Source organism: Anas acuta, chromosome 18, assembly GCF_963932015.1.
Source record: "Anas acuta chromosome 18, bAnaAcu1.1, whole genome shotgun sequence".
Taxonomy (NCBI): domain Eukaryota; kingdom Metazoa; phylum Chordata; class Aves; order Anseriformes; family Anatidae; genus Anas; species Anas acuta.
Genome location: NC_088996.1, coordinates 8,807,787 through 8,834,343, shown reverse-complemented (window position 1 = coordinate 8,834,343; position 26,557 = coordinate 8,807,787). Strand labels below are relative to the sequence as shown.

The window sequence follows — 26,557 nt, the reverse complement described above, 5'->3', positions numbered from 1 at the left end:
TATTCTTATTTCCCTCAGCTGGGAAGAGTATCATTGATCTTGCCTTTAGAAGTAACTGAAAAGCTAAAAGAGCAACATTTAGAGGTAAATAGGGGTTGTTTTGAGTGTAACTGACTGCAGTCTGTTCCAGGGTGGTGGATGCTGAGCTGGGGTATTCTTTTAATCCAGCATATGGATTTGACTAAATTCAGAGACTGTATGGACTGATATAAACTATGCCAAATGCCTCGTGTTCCAGCAGGGTTTTTCTGGCAAAGGGCAGTTATTGGCCTGTACAGGTGCTTCTGCTGTGTCTCCTCTCATTTAGCTGCACTCCTGCCATCACAACCATCGATGGGCTGGGTTTAGCACACTGCTTACCGCTGGGCTTTGCCCCAGAATCCATGCATGTTTGCCAACTTCAAGATAAGTTTGGTTTGGAAAAAAGGCTGCAAAGTTGCTGTCTTCTTCGCAGAATGTCACTCTATGTTTTTGATTGTTTCTAAAGCTACCTGCAGTGGATATGGAAAAGAGAACTTCTTGTTTTCTGTTTTTCTGCCACTATCCTTCTCTCTTGCAAGTTTGACTTAATTAAAAGATCAAAAGCAGTATATATTTTTTGATACCGAGGATTCTTTGTCATCTCAATCTGAAAGAAGAGAACACATATCTTTAAAATGATTCTGATATGGATCTTACTGGTTCCTTATTACAGATTCTGACAGTCAATTGTCACCTAGTGCCTATTTAATTTCTTATGCCACGTAGAACAATGATGATTGCACTATCAGATTAATAATATATATATGTGTGAGCCAAGGCATCTACGTTGTAAATTTTCAGGCTATGCTCCTCTTGGAGTGGATTGAGTAGGGATCTTATGTTTCTGCTAGGAAGTAAAGGCATCTCTTCGCAGGGGATTTCTCCCATTGTGTTAAAATCTACTACCAGGGTATTTGGAAGGAAAAAGGTAAATTCTGAGCATACCTTATTTCCTGCATGATGGCCCAGTGAGAAGTGCGGGAACTCATTAGAAGTTTTCTCTGCTGAGCTCCATGCTTGAACCTAAAGGTTGTATATCTAGTAAAAAAGTCATGTTCCCTGGCTTCTTTGTGTGTGGCTATTGTTTAGGTTTGTGTGCCTGTGGACAAGCAGACAGAGTCTTGTTAAAATTGTCTATTTCTATTCGCTGTGTTTTGTTTTTTTTTAATATTAATGCACGAACCATTATGCTTTCTGTGGGAAATGCGTTTTTTTGTCGGTGGTGGTTTTTGTAATTACAAACAGCAATTAAGAGGAAAAAGGAGGAACGCAGTGAGTAGTATTGTTCTTGTCTCTTTCTGGATTTTTTCTTAAGTTTTGTAATCAAGGTTTTCGCTAAGCAGATCTTTATTATGCAAGAAAATACTTCCCCAGTACTTTTTTAAGCAAAAACAGTTAATATGAGTATTCCAAAAGCAGAGATTAAAACAAATATCACAACATTAGATGTTGTTCCCTGGTACTTTTCAGATGTTGCAGATGTCCATAAAGCATCAATTATAGGCCTGAGCTTGGTTCCATTACAGCGAATGGGAGGTTTCACCCTCTGATTTTTACCACATTTCCTTTGAAATTAAGCCTCAATTCAGCCTTTTGCCAGCTGGATAACTTTCATCACAAAAGTAATTCAGCAAATGGAATTATTCATGTGCTTAAAACAGATTATGCACTCAGTTGTGTTTTTTTTTTTTTTTTTTTTTTTTTTTTTGTAGGAGGCATCCTGAGGCACAGTGTCTCATACAGCACAACTGCAGTTTATAGTCAACAGACTGGAATAGCTGCAGTCTGCATGGCACTTCCTCAGCTACTGTGTGAACCAATATTTTGTGTTCATTTGCAGCATTTCAGAAGAAACTAACCCTCTTGTAATTCCTTCCCCTAAATCTTACTAGTTCGGGAAAAAAATCACTTGTACTGATACTTTGTTTTCAATTGGTTTTGTCTCCCTTAGTTTTCCTCTGTAAAATGGGAATAATCTTCGCAAAGATGCAAAAAAAAGGTTAACAGTTAATGCTTGCAGTAAGGACTGAAGATAAGAACCATGTAAGAAAAGATGTTACGCAAAAAATTTCCAGGCTGGCTGATCTGCAAGAGCTGTCAGTAGAATTACAGGACCAGTGAAACTTATGCATTGTATTTTTCTAGAAATAGAGTAGAGGAATTGGCACCTAACACAATTCAAAGGGTGAGAACAAGCCCTCAAAAAGAAAATAAGACTGTTCTGACTTTTAGAAATCTTTATAAACGTCATTTAGTGTCATTTTCAAATACCTTGAAGGGATCATAAAACTTTGCTCTTCTCTGATCATTGTACCACTTAGAAGAGGAAAGGTATGAACAGCCATAACCCTGGCACATTTTTAACAATACTCAGGACCAAAGGGGATTGTAAGATGGAAGCTTTGATAACAAAAACATAAAGATGTCATTGTCAACTATCTCAAAATATACACGCTTGTTGTAAATGTCACATAAGCCTACAGCTAAGTGATGGATCGCAGTTTCCTACGTTTTTGAAGTACTCCTGTTGATGAACACTTTAACTCCTTCATGAACAAGTTATTCTTTGTCCCCAAATTTGCCTTCTGTCCTTATGCTTGGTATCACTGAAACAAAATGCCTCATTTAATATGAGTCACTTGCAAATACAGGCTAGAATTTTGGTTCTACGCTGCACAGAGGAAAACAAATACTTGGAAAATGTTCGGTAAAAAACACAGATAATAGCATAGATCACTTTGCTAACAATAGGATGAAATATTTCCTCTTCCTTAAAATAATAATGGCAGTAAGTGGTAAGCTAAACTGAGTATCAGAGACCTAAGGACTAACTTGTGTCTCAGTATATGTCAGCAAAGTGTTTAACCATAAGATTAAAACTAAGCAATTGAATGTAAGCATCCTTGTTCAGCTCTGTGCACAGTAGACCTCTTGGCTGAGTAAAAGGCATGCAAAACTATTTTAAGAACATCAGGTATGACAGGATGGATCTTGGCCCATTAGGCCTTGACTCAGTGATTGCTCATGTTTGCTTGTGTTTGCCACCAGACTGGAAACAGTTTCTAACAGGGACATTTGTTATTGCAGAGCCAGGTCCTTTTGGTGCTCTGGAGGTCTCAGAGGTTTAAATGCTTGAGGATTGCCATTTTCTGGTGCCATCAAGCCCTGCTTCATGCAGTCTCTCATCATGTGATGTGGAGAGCATGCTACTTATTTTTCTACATGATTAGGTAAGTCACACGCACACCCTAGCCCATGGAAGTGGAGATTAATTGTTTCAACTTCTCTATCCATACTATTTCTGGACTCTGCTCCTATTTTTTTAATCTTGATCACCTGTTCTACAGTTATCTTTACCAAAACCAGGAGTCAACAGCCTACTTTTCTTGTACAGTTTGCTCAGATAAACTTGTATTTTTTTTTCCTCTGGAACTGTTGGACTTTTCTTTGTGTTTACAGATGTTTATGCTTTTTACCTGCCTTGCTACAGAGTAGAAACAAAATAATAATCTTTCAATAGAGAGCTACAGGTGCATAATACAGAAACCATGTATTGCCAAAATTTATTAAGTTCATTAAGTTTTTGGAAAGAAACTTCATCACATTAAAATCTGTAATCCCAGTAAATTAAAAGATAATTTGGAAATTACAGGCTGGTGGGTAGTGTAACTGAACTGTTAAAAATCTGTTCTACAGATTGCAAGTCATTAATAATTAGTATTACAAAACATATTACATCTTTGATTGGGGGGAAATGGACTGAGGCTAGTATTACATTATTCAATTAGATTTAATTCCATTTGGTGTGTATTTTGCTTTATTTCAATTGCAATCTGTAAAAGGATCATGGTAACAACCATCCAAAATGTCAATTAATTTGTGTATAGAGCAAATAGCACACATAATAATTTCATCATATAGTGCAGCTCTGTTGACTGACAGTGGAAGTGCTGCTAGGCTTACTATGGTTAATTAGATTTCTTTATGCATTGTACAACAGCATTACAGGCATAATTTATAAATGAGTTTATTAAAATTTCTGTCTTCATAGAGTGAAAGCATGTTAAACTTCCTTAAATGTTTGTTCCCACCTTTGCATGCTTTGCCTGTTCACTAAGAAAATGTAATATGTAATACTGTGAGCAGGGAGGGCTATATCCATCCAACCTCTTCTCCTTTCTACTCTTCTCCAAATTAAGACCTTAATTGTTTACTCTGAATTTTGTTCCGTGCACTGCTCCCACATTATGATCACTTTCCTTGGGATACATAGCATCTTTTGTTCTGACGCTGCATCTCCATTAGTCTGAAGATTTAAATTCCTCTCCTTCTCTTTCCTTTATCTCCTTTCAAGTGTCAAGTTTGTTTACTCTCTTATTTGTAAGAAACCAATGCTACTTGCATAAACCTAATTTATTCCAAAAAGAATCTTAATGCACCATAAAACTAATATTGTTCTCAAGGTGCTCAATAATCTGACACAGCACACAGACTTTATTTTATGGTGGTACTGCTCTATGCAATACCACATATAATATTCTGTATTACCTGATTATTATACAGAAATCATCCATTTTAGAACCTTGATCGCTAGGCAAGTCCTTTCATCAAAATATCTGCAAAAATAAACATCTGCGTTAGGAGGGATATCTTCAAGATCTCTAGCAGAGAGTTCTTGAAAATTCTGCTTGAAAACTGCTGCCTCGTCTGAGCTGAACATTTCAGACACAAAACAAAAGGGAACTGGCTAAGAAGTTTAAGTTGCATCTATTTGTTTCAATCATTTTCCTAGGTGCAAAGCATTGTTACACAATCTTGCTGGTTAATCTACCCAAGGTTCAGGAGTATGTGTAGCAGTTGGCAATTTATGGATGTAATCAAGCATTACTTTGAAATCACAGTAGTATGGGGAAAGGACTGTAAAAACTGAACTGAGCCTCAGTGACAAAAGTAGTAAGGAAGAGGACAAGTGAAAGACCATAGCAAGGAGGTAACTTGTTCTTATTCTGGCCACACGTAGTAGTAGTAAGTGAATCATTTCTATATTTAGCCCGTTACGCAAAAAAAAAAAAAATGCCAGTAGAGGATTTAGTAATGATAATTGAAACACCTTTCCAATAGGTTTCATACATCCAAATCCTTTGCTTCTTACTTAGCACTATTTTACTTTTGTCCTGCCTATTGTTTCGTGCATGGCATGGTTCAGAAAAGTCATCCTTGTAGATGGTCTTTAGGAAGAGAATCAGTGACATATTCTTTGTTACTGGGTTTGTTTTAAGAAGTTGAAATGTAGCAAATTTTTTTGAACTAAGCCCTGTATTCTGCAAACTAATAAATGTCTACAGTAGTACAGCATAGCAGAGCACAGGAGCCTTGACTCTCAGAAGTTGTTCAAGATGGGAGATCTAAGAGTACTAAGAAACTCAAGGATTAATGTGGTAATTCTTTACCATTTCTTATTAGCCTAGAAAGGAATGACCAGGAGTTCGCAATGCTATTATGATATGTTTACAGTCAAGGCCATTGTTACTGATTTTTCTGTGCTTCGAAACAGTTCAGATGTGAAAACAGTGTTCATGATACACCACAAACCGGGTCCATATAGAAGTTTAAATGCTTAAATCCTACTGGGTAACAGAGCTAGCTCACTGTAATTACTAAAGCTTGCACCCATTTTCCCTTTAGCATCAAAACCCAGATTCCAGAAGGACAAATCTGAATCAAATGTCCCGTCTTCCTACCTTAGACTAAATGTTCTGGTAACACTACAGTACAGTACGTAGATGGGTACTTCATTTTTTTCAAAAACTGGAGTGGAAAAGAGGTTATTTTTATTGCCTAAGATATATGTGTAAAAAAAAAAAAAAAAAAAAAAAACACATTGCTATATTTATGTTAACAGAGCTAAATCTGAATATATTTTTTCAGTCTTTGAGGCCACTTTCAGAAAGAAAAATGTTGCACAGAGAAAACTGGAAGAACTGGTGTAGAACTGCCCACACTACAGATGAGGAGCATGACTACAGTATTTTCTGGCATGATAATGAATTACCTGCTACTTTAGCCGAATTGTCAGATATGAGACCATAGATCCTGCAGGGAGCAAAGCTTTCAAATGCATTATATTTGCATCACAAAAATATGTTTCTATGAATATGCCTTGTAAAATTCACGCCCGTCATTCTTGAAACTGAATCCAGTTGCCTACAGATATTTAAATCACTGTTGCTACTAATAGGCTTCTAGCACAGGGACTTACTCTTTTTTAGAAAGCAGTGGCAAATAGGAGGGAAAAGAACTCTGATTTTTTTCGTGAAATAACCCAATTTTGCAATTGACCTGCCTTCTGCTACCATGGCTTTTTTTGCTGTGTTTGTCTGAGACAGTCCTTTCACCTCTGCTTTATTTCTTCTGCATGCATCGAGTCCCTGTGGATGACAGGCTCTGATGTACAAAGCCTAGCACAGCTGGGCCCTGCTGTCATCTGATACTACTTTATGAAATGCTGCTTCCACTGCTGAAATTGGAAGTCCCATTGCTCTGACCCGTATTTCCCTGACAAATGCTTGGTGTATGGTCTGTCTTCTGGTGGCATTACTCATGGTCACTTCCTGTGAAAATAGGCATAAGCTATGTTCTTATGGGCTTCTTAGATAAACCTCCAGGAGGGGCTGTGATGTAAATGGCACACTCCAATTTGAGAATCATCTTTCTACCACTTGGTGGAGATTTGCTAGTGGCCAGTTAGGGGAAATTTAATTTGAAGCTTTTTGAGCACTTTACTGATGGAGAATCTTTCTAGGAGTTTTTGAAGAGCTTTTCAGTCTTTTCCCAATGGCTTTCCAAGAACTCCTGGATCTAGTATCTCTATCATGTTTGTGTAGATCCCCTGATACCTAAAACCCCAGGAAGACCTTAAAACTCTATTGAGATGGCAACTTCTTGATCCTTGATATCTAGATCCCTTGGTGTTACTGTCTACAACCTGTCCCACAACACTGACATTTCATCTTACAGTTTTATGGAACCTTCTAAAAATGCAACATGGTGAAATGATTATTTTATGGGACTTAATTTGTCTTTTGGGTGTTTTAAAGTGCAAGGATTGTGACGGTTTCATGGGAGATCTTATTAAAAGAGAGAAATGAACTTTTTCCTGTAGTTTACAAGTTACTAAAACTGGGAATAGCAAAAACAGGGAATATTGCCAGAAAGGAGAATCAAAACAGTTCAAAAGTATGACATGTCACAGGATTTGAGTTAATAACATCTCCACCATGCAGTGAGTATGGAATTGCTGTTGATAAATAAAGTACTGAGAACAGGCCTGTAGTCAGAGCAGAACCACAAACACGTCTGAAGGGATGAAGATGGCGTAAGTTCAAAACACACAGGCCTTCATTCCCTTGTCACGCAGTATGTGACTTGAATTAAGAGCTTATTCTTCACCCCTAATGTTCTCATATTTTATTGAAGAGGCAATACTCCACAAAGACTGAATGTAGTATCAAGCAATAGAAATAACACAAAAAAGAAAAGCACAGGAGAGGACTGAGATATATAGACTGAATTGAAGATAAAACACAACCATATTAAAGTCACTGTATTAAAAATAAGTAGACCTGATTTTCTTCTGCATCGGAGCTTCCTTATGCCACTTTGTCAGAATAATGGGGCCATGAAGTGTGTATAACTGTAATTACTCCTACTCCAAAGGTCCTTTAAGTTGACAGACTGGTATAAATGGAGCATTGTATAAATGAGAATTGAGTTCCGTGCGGAGTAGATCGCATGTTCCTCTGAATTCCAAATGTATTCTCAAATTTTAGGTAGAAGAGTGGCAGGGATATCTCCCTCTATGGAAAATGTGTATTTCACAGTCAACGTTTTGTCTATAGGAGAATTTCATTGGGCTTCACTGTGCAACTTTGCCCTACATACAGGTATGCTCACCTATGCAAAGGCAGTGAAAATTTTGCAACATCATACTGTTAAAATTCTGTAGCAACATTGTTCAGCTGTGAATGCAAAAAGACTCAGACTGAGATCTTACATGATACAGATCAATTCAGAGGAATGTCCTAGGACTCTGGAGAAAACTGAGGAAAAAAAAAAAGTGTGTGTGAGGGGGAAGATGACACTGTCCCAGAAGGGTGTTAACCCTTCTTTTCTTTCAAAGGGTCTGTGGCTACCATTCCAGTTGATTCATCTGACAGCTGTTCTGAGACCAAAGGATGCTTTAATGGGAGATTCTCTCTTTTTGCAGTTCCTTTCTAGACTGAAAGGCTGGCCTTCTGTGGCAGCACTTCTTAGGTATCAGAAGCATCAAATGCTGCATAGAGCATGTTCTCTACTTACATAATAAATAGATGGCCAGCCTAGAAAGATGCTTTTAAAATCATAAGATTTCTCTAGGGGTAGGATGAGGTCAGAGGAGCTGGGGATGTAATATGTTTCCAACAAGGAAATTGAAAAGCAGGTGAGAGAAACTGCCTTTCAAGATTCTCCTTTATTATTTCCCTTTCTTCACTGAAATTCATATCAGGACAAGACCCACACAACACTTAAACAATCTTGTAAGTCTGCTAGAGTATAAAATGTGCTGATCTGCTCAGGTGAATTGTACCTGCGGTGTCTGTATAGGTTAATGAAATCTAATCCTGCACTCTTGATAAAATCCATTAAGTAGTGACCAGCTGTTTCAGCTGGAATCCCAGCACTGCTCTATCTCCCCTTCTCTCCCATCTGCCAGTCAAGAAGGTTTCTCAGGGAAGTTTTCCATTTATAATGTTGAATTCTGTAGCCTTGCTGCTTTTCAATAATTTTGAATAAATAAATAATTGTGTAAAACATAAAAATAAGGAGAATTTCTGGGACCTGGTTGTCAATTTGTTTTGGACTGTTTTATTCTGGGAGCAGTTTCCCTTGAACGTCTATGATAAATTTAAATAGGGTCATACCGATTATTCCCTATATTGTTTGGAAACATTTCATGGCTAGCTAGAGCTCTTGCTGCCTTCTCAGTCTAAATACAAGAGTGGCTGCCCTGGAGTCTTTAACAGCAAATTTCACACGGTAAATTATCCTGATAGAAGTACATCTGGGAATTTGAGAGATCACCAGACTTCTGGCCAAATGCAGATTTATATGAGAAGAGTTAACCACCTCTGATTAGTGCTTCTGGAATTTTAGCTTGTGAAATGACTGCTGAGCCAAGATGCACCCACCAAAATGCTGTTCCTGCAAAACACTTAGTCATGATCTGAAGTTCTTTGCTGAATTGGGGCTTGAGGCTTAATAAGTTTTAAAAGGAAACATAACCTCGACTGTTACATATACAATGGTAAGTTATATAGAAAAACTTCCGTTATTATATTTTCATTCAGACAATCCAGCGGAATTAGTCAAGAGGAATAAACCTGCCATCACTGACAGGCCTAGGGGATAATCCCTGATTAGCAATGCCCTCCAAGGCACATCTTTTGGTATTAGCCTCATTTTAAAATAGGAGGTTTTGTGTTACAAAAGTGAAATTGAATAACATCCTGCAAATAAATCTGAAATATGTACAGTCCAATTCTATAGTAGTCCTACCTACTTTTAAAAATATATTATGCAATTGTGGTGTCTCAAAAAGCACCTCTCATCTACAAAACAGAGACAGTAGGAACAAGAACCTATACTTGAGAGTACTTTGGTGAGAAGAAAAAAAAAGGAAGTGATAAGGAAAATCCAGCCACTGCTTTTCTTTCTGCTGGAGAAATAGTGATGCTATGATCTCTGACCTTTTATTAACAAGGCAGTCTCTTTCAGAGGACAGTGATTCATTGCAGGCCACCTTATCTGCATTTGAACACTCACCCCCAAGGCATCCCTGTGTCATATACTGTAACTACAGATGGCAATAGATTCCTTGTACTAGCAGAAACAGATCCATGAAGTTTAAAGTGCTACTTTATCCTATCTGGAATATAGAAGAACCTTTAATGAGATTTAGAAAATTATGGATAAAGCCTAGTTTAACTTTTGTAATAAAACATACATCGATATCTCTAACTAATGTGTATTGTTGCGGTGTAAGCCTATAGAGAATAAAGGGTGTCCTATTTGCATTATAAGTTGATAAAAGGAGTATGATACAGTATTTGAAGGTGGTACAAAGGCTGAGATTTTCTATGGGAATAAGAAAGAATAAAATGACTTTCTTGATCTTGCCAATTGTATTTTGCAAATCAAACCGCTTCAAATCAAACATTGGACTGTCAATGATAGGTAAAAGAGTATTCCTTACACAGAATGGGTAAAGGGATCCGTTCTGACTGCCCTTTCAGCCAAGGTTTGGTATGTCCTTACTAACAGTGATACTCTAAATTATCCAAATGAGAAGTAATCATGGCTGAGACACCATTAGTTCTATAAAAAACTATGACCAAAACAAGTAATTATGTCTGTGTAGTTACAGTTTGAAGGGGAACTTTTAACCTTGTAAACAAAAGGTTGTTTTCTTTTATTTTTATGATATTTACGTAGTTCCTTAAGTTCTGGATGACTTTCATTCCCATCTACACCTATGTATCAGAACTAAGTATTGGATATAAACACAAATGTCCAATGATCCTATCTGGAGCTAATAGCTTTGCTACTTCCCTTCCCTGATTTACACATAATCAGAGTATGTGTAAATTATGTAAATGTCATTACTGTTTCTTCCTCAGTACAGGCTATTTTCCCTTTGTTCCTAGTCACAGCTGGTTAATTGCCACTATCCAATCTGGATAGCTCGTTTTAAACTCTCCAGATGTAATTAGGATTTCTAGTACATTCATATTAAATATTTTATCAGGCATAAGTTATACATTTATTCTTTTAATGTTCATGACCTATGGCACATTATCATTAGCTGTGCCTAAACTGGAGGGCTAGGGAGTGTCCCATAACTTGAAGGTCTGGGTATGCTTCCAGATGCTATTGCTTGCTTTCTACTTCATGACCTTGTTTTCATCAGAGCGAAACCCAGACACAAATAGAGCAAGAGCCATGGCTCATTTCAGAGGTTTCCCTGTTTGGCTATGGGAAGACTGTTCTCATTGTGTGCCTCCTTTGTCATCTAGGTGTGGTGCCTAGAGAATGGATGTGACATATTATCAGCCAGAATGACAGAGCAGCAACATGCCACTTGCTCTACATCTGATTAGGACAAACTGCCATCAGAAAACTGGAGAAAGTAGCTATCTGCAGTTATACCTACTTCTAATATGCATGTGAAGAAATGGCTCATGTGGGGACGTCTGCAGGGGACAAGGCAGAACAGTGTGGAATATTCCTAACAGGGCAAGAATCTGATTTTCCTACCAGCAGCAGGTAAAACTGTTTCCTTGTAGACAGCTGAGAACGTGAGAAGTGCAGTTCAATCTCTGTTGCCACTTTTCTCTACGTCCAAATGTCTGCCCTCTTTGATTTTTGTCTGTATTTCTCATTATATTATAATCCTATGTGTTTTTGAGCGTGTTTTGATTTAGGGGTCTCCTTGGGCAACTTCTGCTCTTGTGAGTAATCCTTATTCATAAAGAGCTCAGTTACGGTCAATAGGGTCTTTTTTTTTTTTGGGGGGGGGGGGGAGGCAGGGAGGGAGAAACATTACTCCTTGTATTTATGAAGATCTATTCTTCTGAATAAAGATTTAGCTTATGGTAAATAATGGTAAGTAATGCCAGCAGCTACGGTCTGGTTCCAGCTATACCAACTCAAATGAGCTGAAAACTCACCTCCCTGTCAGTTTTCCAGCTTGGAAAAATAAATAATTCCATAATATTCAGAACAGTTTCTCCTCCTAGTAGATTATGAATTTTCAAAGCGATGCTTAATTAGTCTTGTTAGTTGTTAAGGAACTGTGGAAAGATATCATAGGACTGGTAAAGAAGGATAAACCTGGGCATCACAAACTAGCCAGGAGCTGGGAAGCAGATAAAACAAACCTCCATGCTTTATCTTTTTATGACAAAATTCTTTCATTCAATTTGCACTACACACCCAACATCAATACAGTGCTAGTTGGATAACAAGGTGCACTAACAAAGAATGTGACTGAAAGACTACAAGGAATCCGCGCACTTTCCTTACTATTAGAAAAATGTTGATTAAAACTGGTGCTCATGGTAACTTCTGATGTGACATAATAAAAGAAGCATATTGTCATTAGTCTGTAGCCCTTTTCTTTAACTGAATATATAGAAATAGATATTTTGATAATTTGTGTTTTCTAGCTCTTCTACTAGTAGGATGGGGGGGTTGGTTCTGGTAATTACTGGCTGCCTTCTCTCTGTTTTTGGACTCACAAAGTCTGCCACATTCAGGTGACAAGCAATTGAAGAACTGAACAAGCTATGTCATTATATTAACAATATAGTTCATAAAGCTGTCTAGGAGAGAGAAAGTCAAACAGACAGTGGTATTCTTTTTCTTTTGGTGTGGATTGTTCTTACATTTCCATGAAACAGACACAAGAATGAAGCCCCCAGCTCTGCCATTTCCTCCTGGCTTCCAGTGACCCTTCAGGTCTCTCTGGCCGTTGGTGTCACATGTAAGAAAGGAGTCTCACTTGCAGGATGGTGTGAGAGAAAATTAATGCAGTCCAGAATTCTTATTTTGTGAAGGATTACTGGGTGGTGTGATGTATCATATTTTATCACACTCCTTTTCCTCTGGCCTTTCCTTTGCATGCCTAGGTAGCTTCTGGGCCAGAACAAATGCTCAGTTAGGTGCAAGAAAGGGATGGCAGAGCCCTGTCGGACAGCTCTTGAGTCCTTCTGCTTCTCCTTAGCCCTGCATCTCACTTGAGGACAGCATGGCATGGAAGGGCCTGGTCTTTTCTCCACATTGATGTTAAAGATGTTCACAAAGTGCATGTAAGCACTTACAAGGCTTTGAGAGTTAGGAGGAGCAGCATTACTTCAGCAGTATTTTTTTAAAGTTTATGGATGGGTGTATTGTGAAGGAGAGCTGTTTTCATCCCTAGCTGTGGTACAGCCTTGCTGTGTGACCTTGGGCAAGCCACTTAACACCTGTGTTTCCCTATTCCCCGCTGTGTAAAATATTGCTGATGCTTATCTAGATTAAAAAAGAGCAGTGAGGCGATGTTCATTAATTATTGTTGGAGAGTGTTCTGAGATTCAATCCAATAAAAGCATAGGATACAATGCTTTGCCCTTCTAGAATACATTTATTTGAGGAGGGTAAAGTATTATATCTTCCACTTTATGTGAAAAGAAAGAAAACCAAAACACCACTTGGAAACCTTATTTTAATTGGCCTTGCGCTTTGTGTTTTTTGTTTTAAACTGTACGCAAGGCTAAACTCACAGGTTTTTATAAAACACAAAAGATGGAGGCAGGCACTTTATGTGATTTGTGTAAATAGTTTAGGAATCTGCTCCTGATGGAGTCAGGCATCTAGCATGCTTGGGTGGCTCCATCAGTCCCAAGAGAATGCCCACCTACATCCTTAGGTGGCTAATTTTCTCTGTCAGTCTAAGCTGTAGATTTACCATTTCTAATGCTTAAAGATATAGAGCAAACTTAGGGAAAAAAAAAAAAAGTTGTAAAGCTATTCTACAGTATAGCCCTCCATGCCATATTGGATTTTTGAAATATTTTGTAATATGAAGTTTTGGGGTGAGTCGTTAACATTTTGCCCTTATTTCTTTCTGCACAGTAGTATCATTTCATTTCTGAATTGCATTGCTATTAAGGGAATGTCTTAACTGATTCCTTAGATGTAGACTCTCAGTACTACAAAAGCTGAACATGTTGGAAAGCTCTTGGATTCAATCAAGGAAGTAGAGACTGTAGAAACTATTCTAAGATGAGTCAGATCCATTTCTGTATTTTCAGAGGAAAATGTAAATATTTCATGTATTCTTCATGAGATAAGTATATGCCTCCTTTGGATGTGCTGGAAGGAAATTCAGGTTCTTTGGATAATTCAAAATTTTAAGGCAGTAGTATATCAATTATTTTTGTATTTGAAAAAGAGAATATATTTGTTGCACCATTTTTTTTTTCTCTCCTGCATAGCTACGTTGTAAGGAAAAAAATATGGACCCTAGCTAATGTCACAGTGAGCTGTAAAAGTCTCCGTCCAAAACAGACCAAGGAGAGATGAGCCATCAGTCCTGCATTGCCTTCTGCACTGTGCGAAATAGAGAATTTATTACAGAACAGCAGGTTGTCACAAAAGCCAATGCCACAGTCAGTTCTAAGAAGCTTGGCTGTTACAGAGTTAATTTTGTGGGACAGTATTTTCCCAGGTGGAAAGGCAGCAGAGAAGAGAAGTATACCTGGGAGAAGAGGTATTGGGTGGTTGCATAAACACTCTGATTGGAGCTAGGTGGGTTGGATTCTGAGTGCTACCGCAAATTCCTGGGTAAAGCAGAAACAGAGATGGTTGGGTCTGTATTGTTTTAACTATTTCAAAAACCTTCTATACTGCATATATGCTTCTTTTATTTTTCTTTTATTTTAATTATTATTATATATATATTTCTAATTTTGTCTCATGTTGTCCTTCCATGGATTTCTACTGCTTTGCTTTTGAATTGCTCTGTGGGTAACTGGTAAGAATAAGAGAATTAATGGTTGAAGATTGCAAGCTGTTGAGCAGGGTGTTTTCACTGGGAGAGCAGTGCTAACTAACACATGGTCTTCTTCCAATCTCATGAAGATAAGAGCTTAAAAACAGTTGCACGGCTTCTTTACATCCATTTCTGCTTTGATGATTATAGGTTCCTGCTCTGCTGTTACGTTTTGGCAGCCATCAAGTCTGTGCATTTCCTCCCTTCCTCCACCAGGCACCATTTCTTTCTTTGTGAGATGTGCTGGGAGTACAGCGATTGTTATCATCCTGAATACTTAGTACCAAATTAGATGTGTTTTTTTTCCGGTCGCTGCTCTGAGCAGCAGCTGTCTTGGTTGGATAATAGCTTACTTTGTTTGATACAGTTGGATGAAAAATTGAACAGAACAGGGAAAAATCAATAATTCTCCCTGTAATGAAAGGGATGTGTATCAAGGATAGTTTTCATAGATATGTGTGTTGAATCATCTCATATGCGACCAAATATTAGGTAAATTCTTTCTATTCTTATTCAGAGGAGTAGTTCCAGGTAGTCAAGAAGTGAACCTGAAGAACAGAGTTTAACTTTCCTTACTGTACTGTAGCTCACCAAAACAGGTACTGATACATTTTTAAGTGGCTGCAGATGTTTGGATATTTAGTATAAAAGAGACTTGATTTATTTTTTTCTTCCCCAAAAATAATACTACTCAAAAGTGCATAGTCTGTACACCTCTAAATTCATTTAGGAAATTTTAGGCCTTAAAAGATTGGTGTTATAACTAACACTGTTTCCCCAAAGAAATTGTTGGGTGTCTGTTTGTTATTATTTAATATTTGCAGTTCTTCTGTTGCCTTGGATGTAGTCAAGATTCTTTGGGAGGGATGGGGAAGAGATGTTTCTGAGGAAAAAAATGACAGAAAACATTAACCTTTTCTATCGTTCACTTCCTTCCACAGACAAGGGAAGCAAGTTCCCTTCGTGTTTCGATTTGCTTCTTTTCAGGTTAAGTAAGACAAACAGAGAGGTCAGCGTGGTTTTCTCCTGATCTAATGCTAAACCTACAGGAGTTGTCTGGTGCATGAACCCGGTGGGTCAACACGGGTGAGCTTGTTCTAAAGTCTTGAAAAAAGAGACAGTAAAAATGATATAAATAACTTGGCAAATAGCAGGGAGGAGAACAATTATTAAATATATATGTATATATATATATAGAGAGAGAGAATCCAAGAGAGTCAAGAGAGTCCAACAAATCTTGGAGACATATCACTTGGACAGAACCTGGTGCATACACAGCCAGGTGGAATAAGGACATTGTCTTTATTCTTTGTTTTTTAAATCTGAGAACAAAAAAAAAAAAAAAAAAAAAAAAAAGGAAAAAAAAGCAGACTAACAAGAGAGTTTGAAAGAAACCTGTGAAATCTTTCTTCCTCTTGTCCTAAAAACCTTCCTTGTCCATGCTGAGGTTAAACTGATCAAGAGCCTAAATCAACAAGAGCAATATGAGTGTCATGAGTGTCCAGGAAGTCATTAAGGGTGGTGTGATATTTTTCAAGCCCTTTCCTCTCTGGGTGTTTCTATTTTAATAGTACAAATTTTAAGGACAACTGTGTGTGTGAAGTGAAGGTGCCTTTTCCCTTTTTATTTTCCTCCCTCTCTTCTGTCTTTCTTTCAGAAATCTGTTGCAGACTGCCACCTCTAAATCGTGCTTAGAGGCTTCTGATCTCTGCAGTATACACTATGGCGGCTTGTGCCACTGCTTTCTATTGTAATATACTAAGTCATTTAACACATGCTTGTCCTTTCAGTGAGCTGCTGGAAGGCCTTCTTTAGCTTACGGTGTTTGGGAACTTGAGGTCTTGACTCTAAATGCAGAGATGATTCTAGTATGCAGAAAGCAATTACCAGCCTTGGAACCTGTCCAGAACGGCGAGGTTAGCAGCATTCCTCTTTTCAATAGCGCCCTGGTAATATTAATAACCAAAAGCTCTGTTAGTATATCTTCCTGGAGACATGCATTCTAATAGGCAGTCATGGTCATATACTTACTTTTCTCAGTTTTCATTTGAATATATATGAATACATTTAACACCAGGCAGAGCACGTTGAACAGAGAACTTGCAGATAGATGCGCAGCATGGAGACTTATGGAACGCATGCCATGATAAAATGGGAACAGGTAAATTATGGGTGTTGTAGTGTATAATCTGCACTATTATCATAATTGCTATCTGCATTATCTTTTGAATGGAGATGAAAATATTTTATATAACAGAATTAAATACCAGTGTTTGTACTATATTTAATACTTTGATACCTGATAAGTAAGTTATGCTGTAAAGAATAACTCAGGTGGAATTTAGATCACTGCTTATAAAAGATCTGAGGTGCAACGTCTGAAGTTTGAGTGTTGCCGAGGCTTCTAGAATACTTTGTGAATGCAAGACCTTGAAATTGAATAGAAGTTAATTAAAGAGTGCTACTAATGAAATAATAGGGTTGTTATTCTCTTTTACAAAATTGTTCCAAACTATGACTCTATTCTACTATCCTGGTGTTTGTTGTGATTAAATGTCTTATGGCCAATTAGCTCCTAAGTCTCGGTGTGCCATCCTGCTATAAACTATTTCCTTGTTTGTGTACTGAAGTGGTTTTCTGCTCTGGTGCACTTAGCAGTAGTCAAAGGAGGTGTCTTTCAGTTTTCTGCTTGTGAAGACCTCTGTGCCTTCAGCTTCACAACAGGCTATTGGAGTTCACAGTTTTGGGGTCAAAAATAAGCAGCTCTACGTGTGGGATTTGCAGCTGCTGATGAACAGCATTTATCTGGCAATTTGAAGAAAACTCCCTTGCAGTTATATTTCAGTTCTTTCTAAAATGTTATTCAAATGTTAATGTATTACATTAAGGCCTGATAACACCTCAGGGACTATCTATGGTTGCAGCCTCTCTGTATGGACAGACTCAGTCTCCTCTGTTGGGGCATTTTCCTTGCGTTCTTCCCAAGATTTGCTGACAGCACAGGTTCTTGGTGGGTGTGGAAGACTCAAGCAGGATAAAAATGGTAGTAAAAAACATAAATCTTATTTCCTCTGCAATAGCTGGGGATGAGTTCCGTCTTCTGGCTTTGTTAGCAAGGTTCTCATGTTCATTTTGCATCAACAGGGAAGGAGAGTAAGATGGCGAGGTTAAGCATTTAATCAGCCACAACTGTCAGGAGATGTTAGCTCAAGCTCTGATGTTGTGCGTGCTTCCTCTAACACTGTCAGTGTCACTGGCATGGGTTTTACTCGTATTTTGTGCTGTTCAGATGAATACATTTCAAATTGGTCAGGTAAAGGATATGGGAGAGAAATGTTTTACCCTCCATGCAACCATTCATTAAAGAAAAGAACAATCAAGATAAACTCATGGGAATGGATGAGCTTATACTGTACAGGAACAGCATGGGGTCTCCTGTGTTCACAGACACCGGTGTGATCCCTGCAGTAAAGAGTACAGAGTTTCTCATGGAGTATTAAATGCATATTCTACCCTACCTTCAGACTGGAAAATACTAGTCACACATGAAAACTGTTCACATTTTATGTACCTAACTTGCTATGCCTTTATGGCTTGCAGGGCAAACTTACGTGGAGGTCATGAAGCAAGTGGAGAAGATCTCATGCCTGGTTTCCTTGGCTCTGTCATGTACAGACCCAGCTATTTCCATTGCCCTGACATGGGTGGGATGAATGGTGATCTTTGGTTAGTGTGTGCGTCACCCTGAGTGGTGAAGAACTTCTGGAGAAGGAAGGGGAGGTGTTGGTTAAACCACGTACCCCGGGAGTTGTGTACTTGTGTTTTGGTGTCCGGTTAACAAGACAGGGAAGTAGGAAAAAACTTGGAGGACCACAAGCAGAAATGTTATGAAAAACAAAGAGAAGGCATCCTGCTGTGATGATTGAAGTCGTCCCTTTTTCTTCATAATCTGCTCTGCAAGGAGCAGTCCTTCTGCTATGACTATTAGAGATGCTGCATGTTATCAGACCCACTGCCTGGAGCTCTTGGGACAAAGAGGTTTGTCTGTCTCACTAGTTACGGTCTGTTCTACTAGCGGTTGCTGGTGCGTGCTTGTAATAAAGCTCTTTGTATGCAAACAAAAAGCATGTTACGCTTTGATTCACAGGATATTAAATCTCATGTGGGCTCAAAGGAGCAATTTGCTGTGTGGCACAGAACGACCTGTCCAACTGTAGTTGGTGACCTTTATCCAAATGCAAAACCTCCTTACAAACATCTGCCTTAAATGAGGAAGATTTCTTGAAAACTAATGTTGAACACTTAAATCTGGGGAACTGTAATGCATTTTGATTAAATGAGAACACTTCCTGTAAAGTTTTGGGAACATTTCATTACCATATCACAACCTACAGTGGAAAGCAGTAGGAGTTGTTAAGCTTTGGTTACTTTTGGATTTCCTTCCCAGTTAAGGAAGCATGGATGCAGCACACCCTGGATTTGGTGCACAGGTCTCCAAGGGCTTACCTGGTTACTGAAGTTTAATGAGTGTATAAATGTCATCCAACAGTTGGATTCCGAAGGGCCAGTAAAAAGCTTGAGTTTATATAAAAAAACAAAACTGGATCCAAAGCTCATTGAAGTCAGCAGGGGTTTCCTAATTAGGCTTTGATAGACACTAGTTCTATCACCTACTGATTTGGACATGTGTATGTGTGTCTGTTATTTCCCCAATCTATGTGTGTCACACTAAAGACAGGAGACTATCCTGTGTGCTTCTAGTATAATATATGTAATTTTTATATATAATATACAATAATTTACTTATTTCACAACATTATGTATTCTGAAATAAACTGAATACCTCATTTGGCAAATAAAGAACTTCATAATGTTTTTCATCAAAGGTGCTAAATATCAAGTAGTTACTTCCATGTAAGCTCAAATAAATGAGATTTTTTGCCTGAAGATTTGAATGACCTGAATCATCCAAATGCGTGTTTAGGGGTTTCACGTTTTGTCAGTAGTTTGTTAGTCTATAGCTACATGTGAACCTCTTTGCTAGGCTAAGCAGTTCCTTCCCGCAAGTGTTCATCCCTGCTTTTCATAGAGGGGCAGTGCAGGTTAACGTGTAGGGCCTTGGAGCAACTGGGTGGGCAGGGTAGCTGCTGCTCAAGCTGTTGTGGGCAGCAGTGATGTCTAACTGCGGTTTTGTTTCTTTTGGATCGCTCTCTTACAAAATAATTATCAAATGGATAATATAATTCTCACCTTCACACTTTTTTTTTTTTTTTAAGTGATCACTGCAAACATAGTAGGATGCATTTGGAATGCTTCAGACTTCTTGTCTAGTGTGCCTTTTTCCTTAGGCTTGTTTTCCTTCTTAAGAAAGATGAATTGTTGAATATATTTACATGCTGTTGTGCTTGCAATTACATATTCGCAGATTTTTTTTTGTCTATACACAACTAGTTGGGCGTAAATACCCATTTTTAATAAGAAAGTGGCAAGATTCCAAGACATTGTTTTCTGATTTTCTGTTTATAAAAAATAATAATAAAAAAAAGTGTCATTCTCCCCAAGGAATTACAAACAGAGATGAGGCAGATTGAGGGCAAGCATTTGGTAACAAACAACTTCTGAATAATTTCATTTCAGATGCTCAGTGATGACTTTGAAAACTTTGCAGGTAAAACACAAACTTCTCAAGTAAACCAAAACACATCAGATCAACAATTCCCTGTGTGTGCATGTTCATTTTGTTACTTCTGCTTTGTTACTATGTGACAAGAAAAATCTCAAATCATTCTGATACCCTGTTCATGCAGAAAACTTCAACAGTTGAATGTATTTCTGTTCTTAAATCAGACTTTATTTTGTTAATTAAATCTCAGATCTTGTGCAATGGTTTCTCTTGTTTTTATGAGAGGATGGTAGCATTCAGATATTTGGAGAGAAGGCTTGAGAACGAGATAAGCCCTAGAATACTGAGTCTCTTGTTCTCATTGTTATCCCACACAGCTTTGAAAGAAACTTTGGCAAACTTCTATGTGTATCTGAAACTTTATAAGGTGTTTAAATAGCTAACTAAAGCTTCTTCCATGATGCTGGTCAAATTGGGAATAAAAGATATCTTTTTCAAATCTAAAAACTTGCATAAGAAGTGAATTCTCGAGTCTTCTTACCACCTCTTAGAACTAGCTTCAACATTTCATTCCCTGTTACCCTCTCCCTCTTCAATGCAGGGTCCTTTGTTTTAGTGAGACTGGTGGAAGGAAGCTGTCTGGAGCTGGTCTTGCCCATTGCATCTGGCTGATCTACCCTAAGCTTTGTACACTGGAACATTGTGTATCTTCTGTGGAGGAGCTGGCTGAAATAAACTGCCTTGCAGAGCTCATCCAGAGGTAGTCAGCAGGCTCCTGATCCTGTTACAGGAGCAGCAGCCATGTGGCTGTTGAATAGCTCTGTCCATTAGGCCTTACTGTTTTGGTTGTGCAGATGTAGTTAATGTTCTGAACTCTCTGTCCTGAAGTTATCATAATCTTGTTTCCTACTGCAGACTTCAGTAGAGTATAAAGTATTTCTAAATTGGCTAATCTTTGGCCAAAGTTGTCTTGGAAACCCATGCAGATCTTCTAGTGGTTTCTAACAGTCCCAGCTGTTGCTTCCCCTGTTAATATCCCATAGCTCCTTCAGGCCAGTGTCAGCTGGTAAGATATTTTGCTCGTTAGTGTTGAATTCTGAGTCCTAAAGCAGGTAATTTTTTCTTTTTTCCCTCTCAGCACATCGTGCTCATCTCCTGGATGTTGTAGTGGAGTTAAAGCAGCATTCATAACTCATCTCTCATTGCTTTGAAGAAGCAGATATAATCATAGCAGAATCAAAAAATGAATGTTAAAACGGAGGCAAAAGGGTGAAATATATTACACTGATGACATTATGGCAACATAATGAAGAAACTGAAAGGCACAAAATGAGATCTTATATTTTCCTTAAGTTTAGTAAACCCATTCTTTTGAGCTTTACGGATGTGATGAACATCAATAAGATTGATTAAAAAAGGCTGTAGAATGTTAAAATTATACCACGTTGCTTGCAGCTCCAATATTATTCATGCTTACAATGGGCCATTATCTATACACTGTTCTTTACAGGGAAAATAATAAATTAATTGCTTTCCTCTGTTTTTACCTTGCCTAAAGCTTGTCAACAACTTGTCTTTAAAGATTGCTGCAATTACCATTTGCATAGTAAAATCGGCTTCTTCAGCCGGGCAGAATCTTTGCCATAAGCCTTGTTTCTTCTGAATAATTTGCTCTGCTTGCTTACAGCACACAACCTGCTGCAGTTTGATAGGAGCCGTAGGAAAGCGAGTACCACAAGTGGCAAGGTACCAGGGACCACCTCTCGGGGGTGGCAGGGCTGGAGGGGCAAGGACAACTGAGCTGTTCCAGCTGAAGTGTTTAGAAGCCTTGCTGTTACCATTGTAACAGAAACCAAACCAAAATCTATGGCAGCTGCAGGTCACATGGCACTTCTGTGTTTTGGAGGAAGTTTGATTATTTAAGCCTTAAACCTCGTACTCCCATCTATGGGCTGCAAGGAGCTTGCACAGGGAACGAGTTCCCCTTGACTATGTACCAGAAAAGGAAAATCTGCTTTCCTCCCAACACATTTCTTCATCTAAAAGAATAATGAGAAGGACTAGAGATGATGTAAGGTTGATTTGAAGAGAAGCAAAGCTGAGGAGGAATGGTCAGGCTGCATTTATGTCTATTTAACTTAACAATAGGGTTGTGTTTCTTGGAGGAGAATGTTCACATGAGGCAAATGTAAGGGGATTAAAAAGGGAATTTAATCTTTCATCAATTTCTCTGTGGAGCTGAAAATGTTTGGGTAATTAAACTGTTTACCTATGTTTTGTGTGCCTGCTGTTACAGCTGGATGTTGTCACCCTCATTTTTTCAATGGTATAATTTACTGCATTAGCAACTTGCTGAGACTTGCAGCAAACACATCTACCCTTGGAATGAGAATTCTTTTTGTACTCCGTGCATAGGCTATAGGAAGCCTGTGAGGGAGAAGGATCATTTTGTTTCATATGATATGTACATTTTTAAATTATTTGTTCCAAGTTGTGACTGGGAAGGCAGGAGGAACGCCTCTCCTTTCAGATAATGAAGGGATACCTGGGCAAGTAAAGAGCTGTAGGGAAGGCAGCCAAGGCATTTCTCAGAAACCTGCTCCTGCTACTCTGAGTGCCTGTCTAGATACCCTGTAAACTAAAAAAGGACCGTGTCTTATTTGCATCATGTGCATGCCTCATAATTTCCTAAGGTTAACTTGGGTAGTATCTTTTTCTGAACAGGAGGCTGTTGTGCTCCTTCCACTGCTTTTTGCATAGTGGTGTTGGGAGGGAAGGCAGCCCAGCCCCAGTGGGAAGGAGCATAGCAGGCACAGGTGAGCAGGGCCTCCTGCAGCTCCCACATGGCTTCACCCCATTCATAACCCAACTATTCCCTTAGTATTTGTCACTCTGTACCGCCACCTCTTTCTCCAGTTCTGTTTCACTTAGCCTTTGTGTTTTTTTTTTTTTAAACATTTCTTTACCTGATGTTTAGTAACTCCTTCCTGCACCTAAGAAAAAGAGCTGATGCTTGTCCAAGTCTCTTTGTGTAATATATGTATATTTTGTCTTTACAAGAGAAGGTCTTCAGGGCAGGAATACTTCCCTACCCTGGGTGCCTAGCATAATGGATTCCATTTATGACTGGCCCTTTACATACGACTAATGGGCTTAATTAACAATATTATATGACTTGAAAGATCAATTTAAAATTAACCCTTACCACTCTGAAAACTCAAAATTAATTTCAAGAGCTGCTATCTTCAAAGGAGTCCTCTGCTTTCTGCTGAAGAAAAGCACCTTTGGAACATATCAGTTTGAGAAGTGGGCACAGTTTCTCCTTTCCATCTTCTCTAGTAGAAATAGAATCACTCACTTAGCATGTAAATGCCATAAGACACTTTTCTCTTTGTGTTAATGGTTTTCAGAAGATTTATACACAGAAGCAGACACGAAAACCACCGTTTCACACTTAACTTGCTTTCATGTGCCTCCTGATGCTTTTTGGGAAAGAGTGCCGAAGACTGCCAGTGAAATTAATCTTTTAGAAGCAGGCATAAAGAAATGAGACTTCTCAGCTACGGAAACATGGCTGTGAACATGTATGGCTTCTTTGTGAATGGAACAGCATCTAGAAAGCTAGCAAGCCAGAGTGATGTGAGTCAGACCAATCTATTTACTGAAGCTGGGCAGGGTAAGAAATGTATTAACGCACAGTAAATATCTGTATGTATTTTAGTGCTTTGAATAATCCCCAAGGAACAGTAGTGCTGAGACACAGTGCCACACCAGTCTCTGCCCTGGGCTAAGGAAGAAGAAGGAAAGAAGCATGGGACCCTGAACAGTTTATGCAAAACCTGAAAACCAAACCAAAATAGCCCAGCAGATTCACAGTGAGCATCCTGGGCAAAGACAAGCCTGAGCCAACCAAATTCCTTTTTATCCTGATATGATGAGATACTTGCTAGGTGGCTTTGCAGATATCTCCTCTAGGCTGTGGCTGCTATTCCCAGCAGGACTGCTAATGCGATATCACACTGAGAGATGCCCGCGCAGCACCGTACAGGGGCCTTGAAATGCTTGAAATACGAACCAGGACTTGCTGGTACGGTGTCTGATCTTGATACAGTTTGAACCAGTAGCTTTTTTAAAATTATTTTATTTTTTGCATTACATTTATATTAAGAAGGGAAATTTGTGTTTTTTGCTATTAAAAGCTTGTATGTATTTTTCATGTGGAGGCAGACTTGATTTCAGCACTTATTTACTAACCTCAAAGTGTTTTTTTAGTCTGTTTCTGTGTTACTGTGTATGTTATTCTACATTATTTTCTCCCTACCAACAATCATACAAAAAACAGTTCAATTATTCATTTCAACAGACTTTGCGAAGTAAGAAACAAAGAAAAACTTCTATGGAGTATACTCTATTATTATTTTTTTAATTAAATATACTTTTCAGTTGCTCCTGACAAAACAGAAGCAAAACCTACCAAACAGTGGCTGAAACTTGAAGCCCAATCTGTTTCTATTGTTAAATTGAAAAATACTTGGTAACTTCTAAAACTTGTGAGAAAAGCTGTCTTTTCAACTGCAGCCAGCTCTGAGCCAGCTGTGCTCCACCGTGGGCAATGCCATGCTGATTTTATTCCTCGTGTTTTGGAAGGTAGGAGTCAATGAGATATGCAGGCTTTAAACAACACCATGTGGTAGCATTGTACAAAGATACTAATTAAGGTAAAATGATTCTGGTAGAGATCATGCAGGCACATAAAAGGGAGTAGTCCTGGGGAAATAGAAGAGTTTATGAATACTTATTTGGATTTATTGCATCTACAAAACACATTAGAACCCTAAAAAATGCCATACCTATAAAACTGAACGAGCAAACAAACTGTATACAAAGGTACTTAAGGTTGCTGAGGGCCACCTTCTTGAAAGAGAGAAAATAGGAGGAAAGAATTATATGTTCTTTCATGCTGCAGTGGTGCTGACAGTCATTTATTTGAGACTCTGAAAGCTTTTATTCCTCCTTGCATGTTGTATCAATACTCATCCAAGCTTCTGCACCTCATCCTCAGCACAGGAGCCTTGTTGCAGCATTTATTTTATTTTATTTTATTTTTTTACTATTTCGGGGAAGCTACTTCACCTTTATGTCAATGAGGATATTGCTAGGGGTTTGTTCAGCAGCTGATCTGTGCAGAAGCTCAGCAGCTCAATTATTTATGCTCCCTTTTAAGGGAGATGATCAAAGTAGTAGATGGGGAGCTGGGAGTGCACCAAACCAAGGAGGAAGCAAGTGAATGTGGACAGGAGCACAAGAAAATTTCCTTTTCTTCCTTCAGTCTGATCAGAGTGTAAGGAAGAATCAGGCTGGAAAGCAGCTGGTTTGTAGTCTCTGTGCGATGGGAAGCTCTGGCTGGTGACGATGATAGAAACTTGTAATGAGAGGGCTCACGGCTCTCTTGTGTCCACGTATCCCTGAAACCTTCTGTGCTGGGAATGAAAGGGGAAAGGAGAATGCTGGTGTTAGGGTTTAGTTTTAAGTGACGCTGGTATGGTACAGGAATATAATTACCTACTGTAAGCCCTATTTTTACTTCTCCCAGTGTTGGTTTTGTTTTACAGAAGTGTGAGTGTAGGCTGCATTATGTATTTGTGTCAGGGTAAAATCTGAACTTTAGGAGCTCGTTAGCTTGTGCCAGTTCTCTCTGTTCATGGCTTTTGAGGACCAAGAGGACCACCGTGTTCATCCTGTCTGCAGTCCCGCAGGTGATAGGTTTCATGCAGCAGTTCTTGGAGCCAGCCAGTTACTTCCAGCACAAGTGAACTGTAATTTCATGGCTTCTGCAAGAGCTGTTGCCAAATTTAACTACAGCATTTTACAGATGAAGGATAAACTTCTTCATGAAGCACTTCTTCCCTAACAGTACAAAACCTTTGAAAACAAACCATATGTGCCATGCTGTGCAATTATTATAAACAAACAAAGCCCAACAACAACAAACAAACAAAAACCATACCAACCTGTTTAGAAATGTCTGTTGTATTTTTTGGGCGTAACCCATGATGAATCAAGAATTTAATTCTTTCAGATCTGGTGACATCTAAGCTTTGGACTGGAGAGTTCTGATATACTTGGGCTCTTCTAATGCCTCTAGAAACTGTTTTTTGTAAGTACTGCAAACTGTTGGCATTTCTGGCCTTCAGCAGGTCTATTTCCTTATTAGTGTGTTTTGGTTTTCCTTCTGTTTTGTTTTGGATTACATTTCAAATCTACACATCTGATATAGTTTCATA

General features: G+C 38.5%; 1 long non-coding RNA gene across 3 annotated transcripts in view; it reads left to right on the top strand.

The window, feature by feature from the left end:
• Positions 1-20: 20 nt before the first annotated feature.
• Positions 21-26,557, top strand: part of LOC137841868 (uncharacterized) — a 46,696-nt gene continuing 20,159 nt past the window's right edge. The window contains exons 1-4 of one of the 3 annotated variants that reach the window (XR_011088807.1): positions 21-84; positions 3,109-3,251; positions 11,133-11,382; positions 26,353-26,430. This is a non-coding gene — a long non-coding RNA (uncharacterized lncRNA). Of the gene's footprint in view, positions 85-3,108; positions 3,252-11,132; positions 11,383-18,250; positions 20,745-26,352; positions 26,431-26,557 lie in introns of those variants that run through there. The other 2 variants (XR_011088809.1, XR_011088808.1) reach the window with 2 other exon arrangements.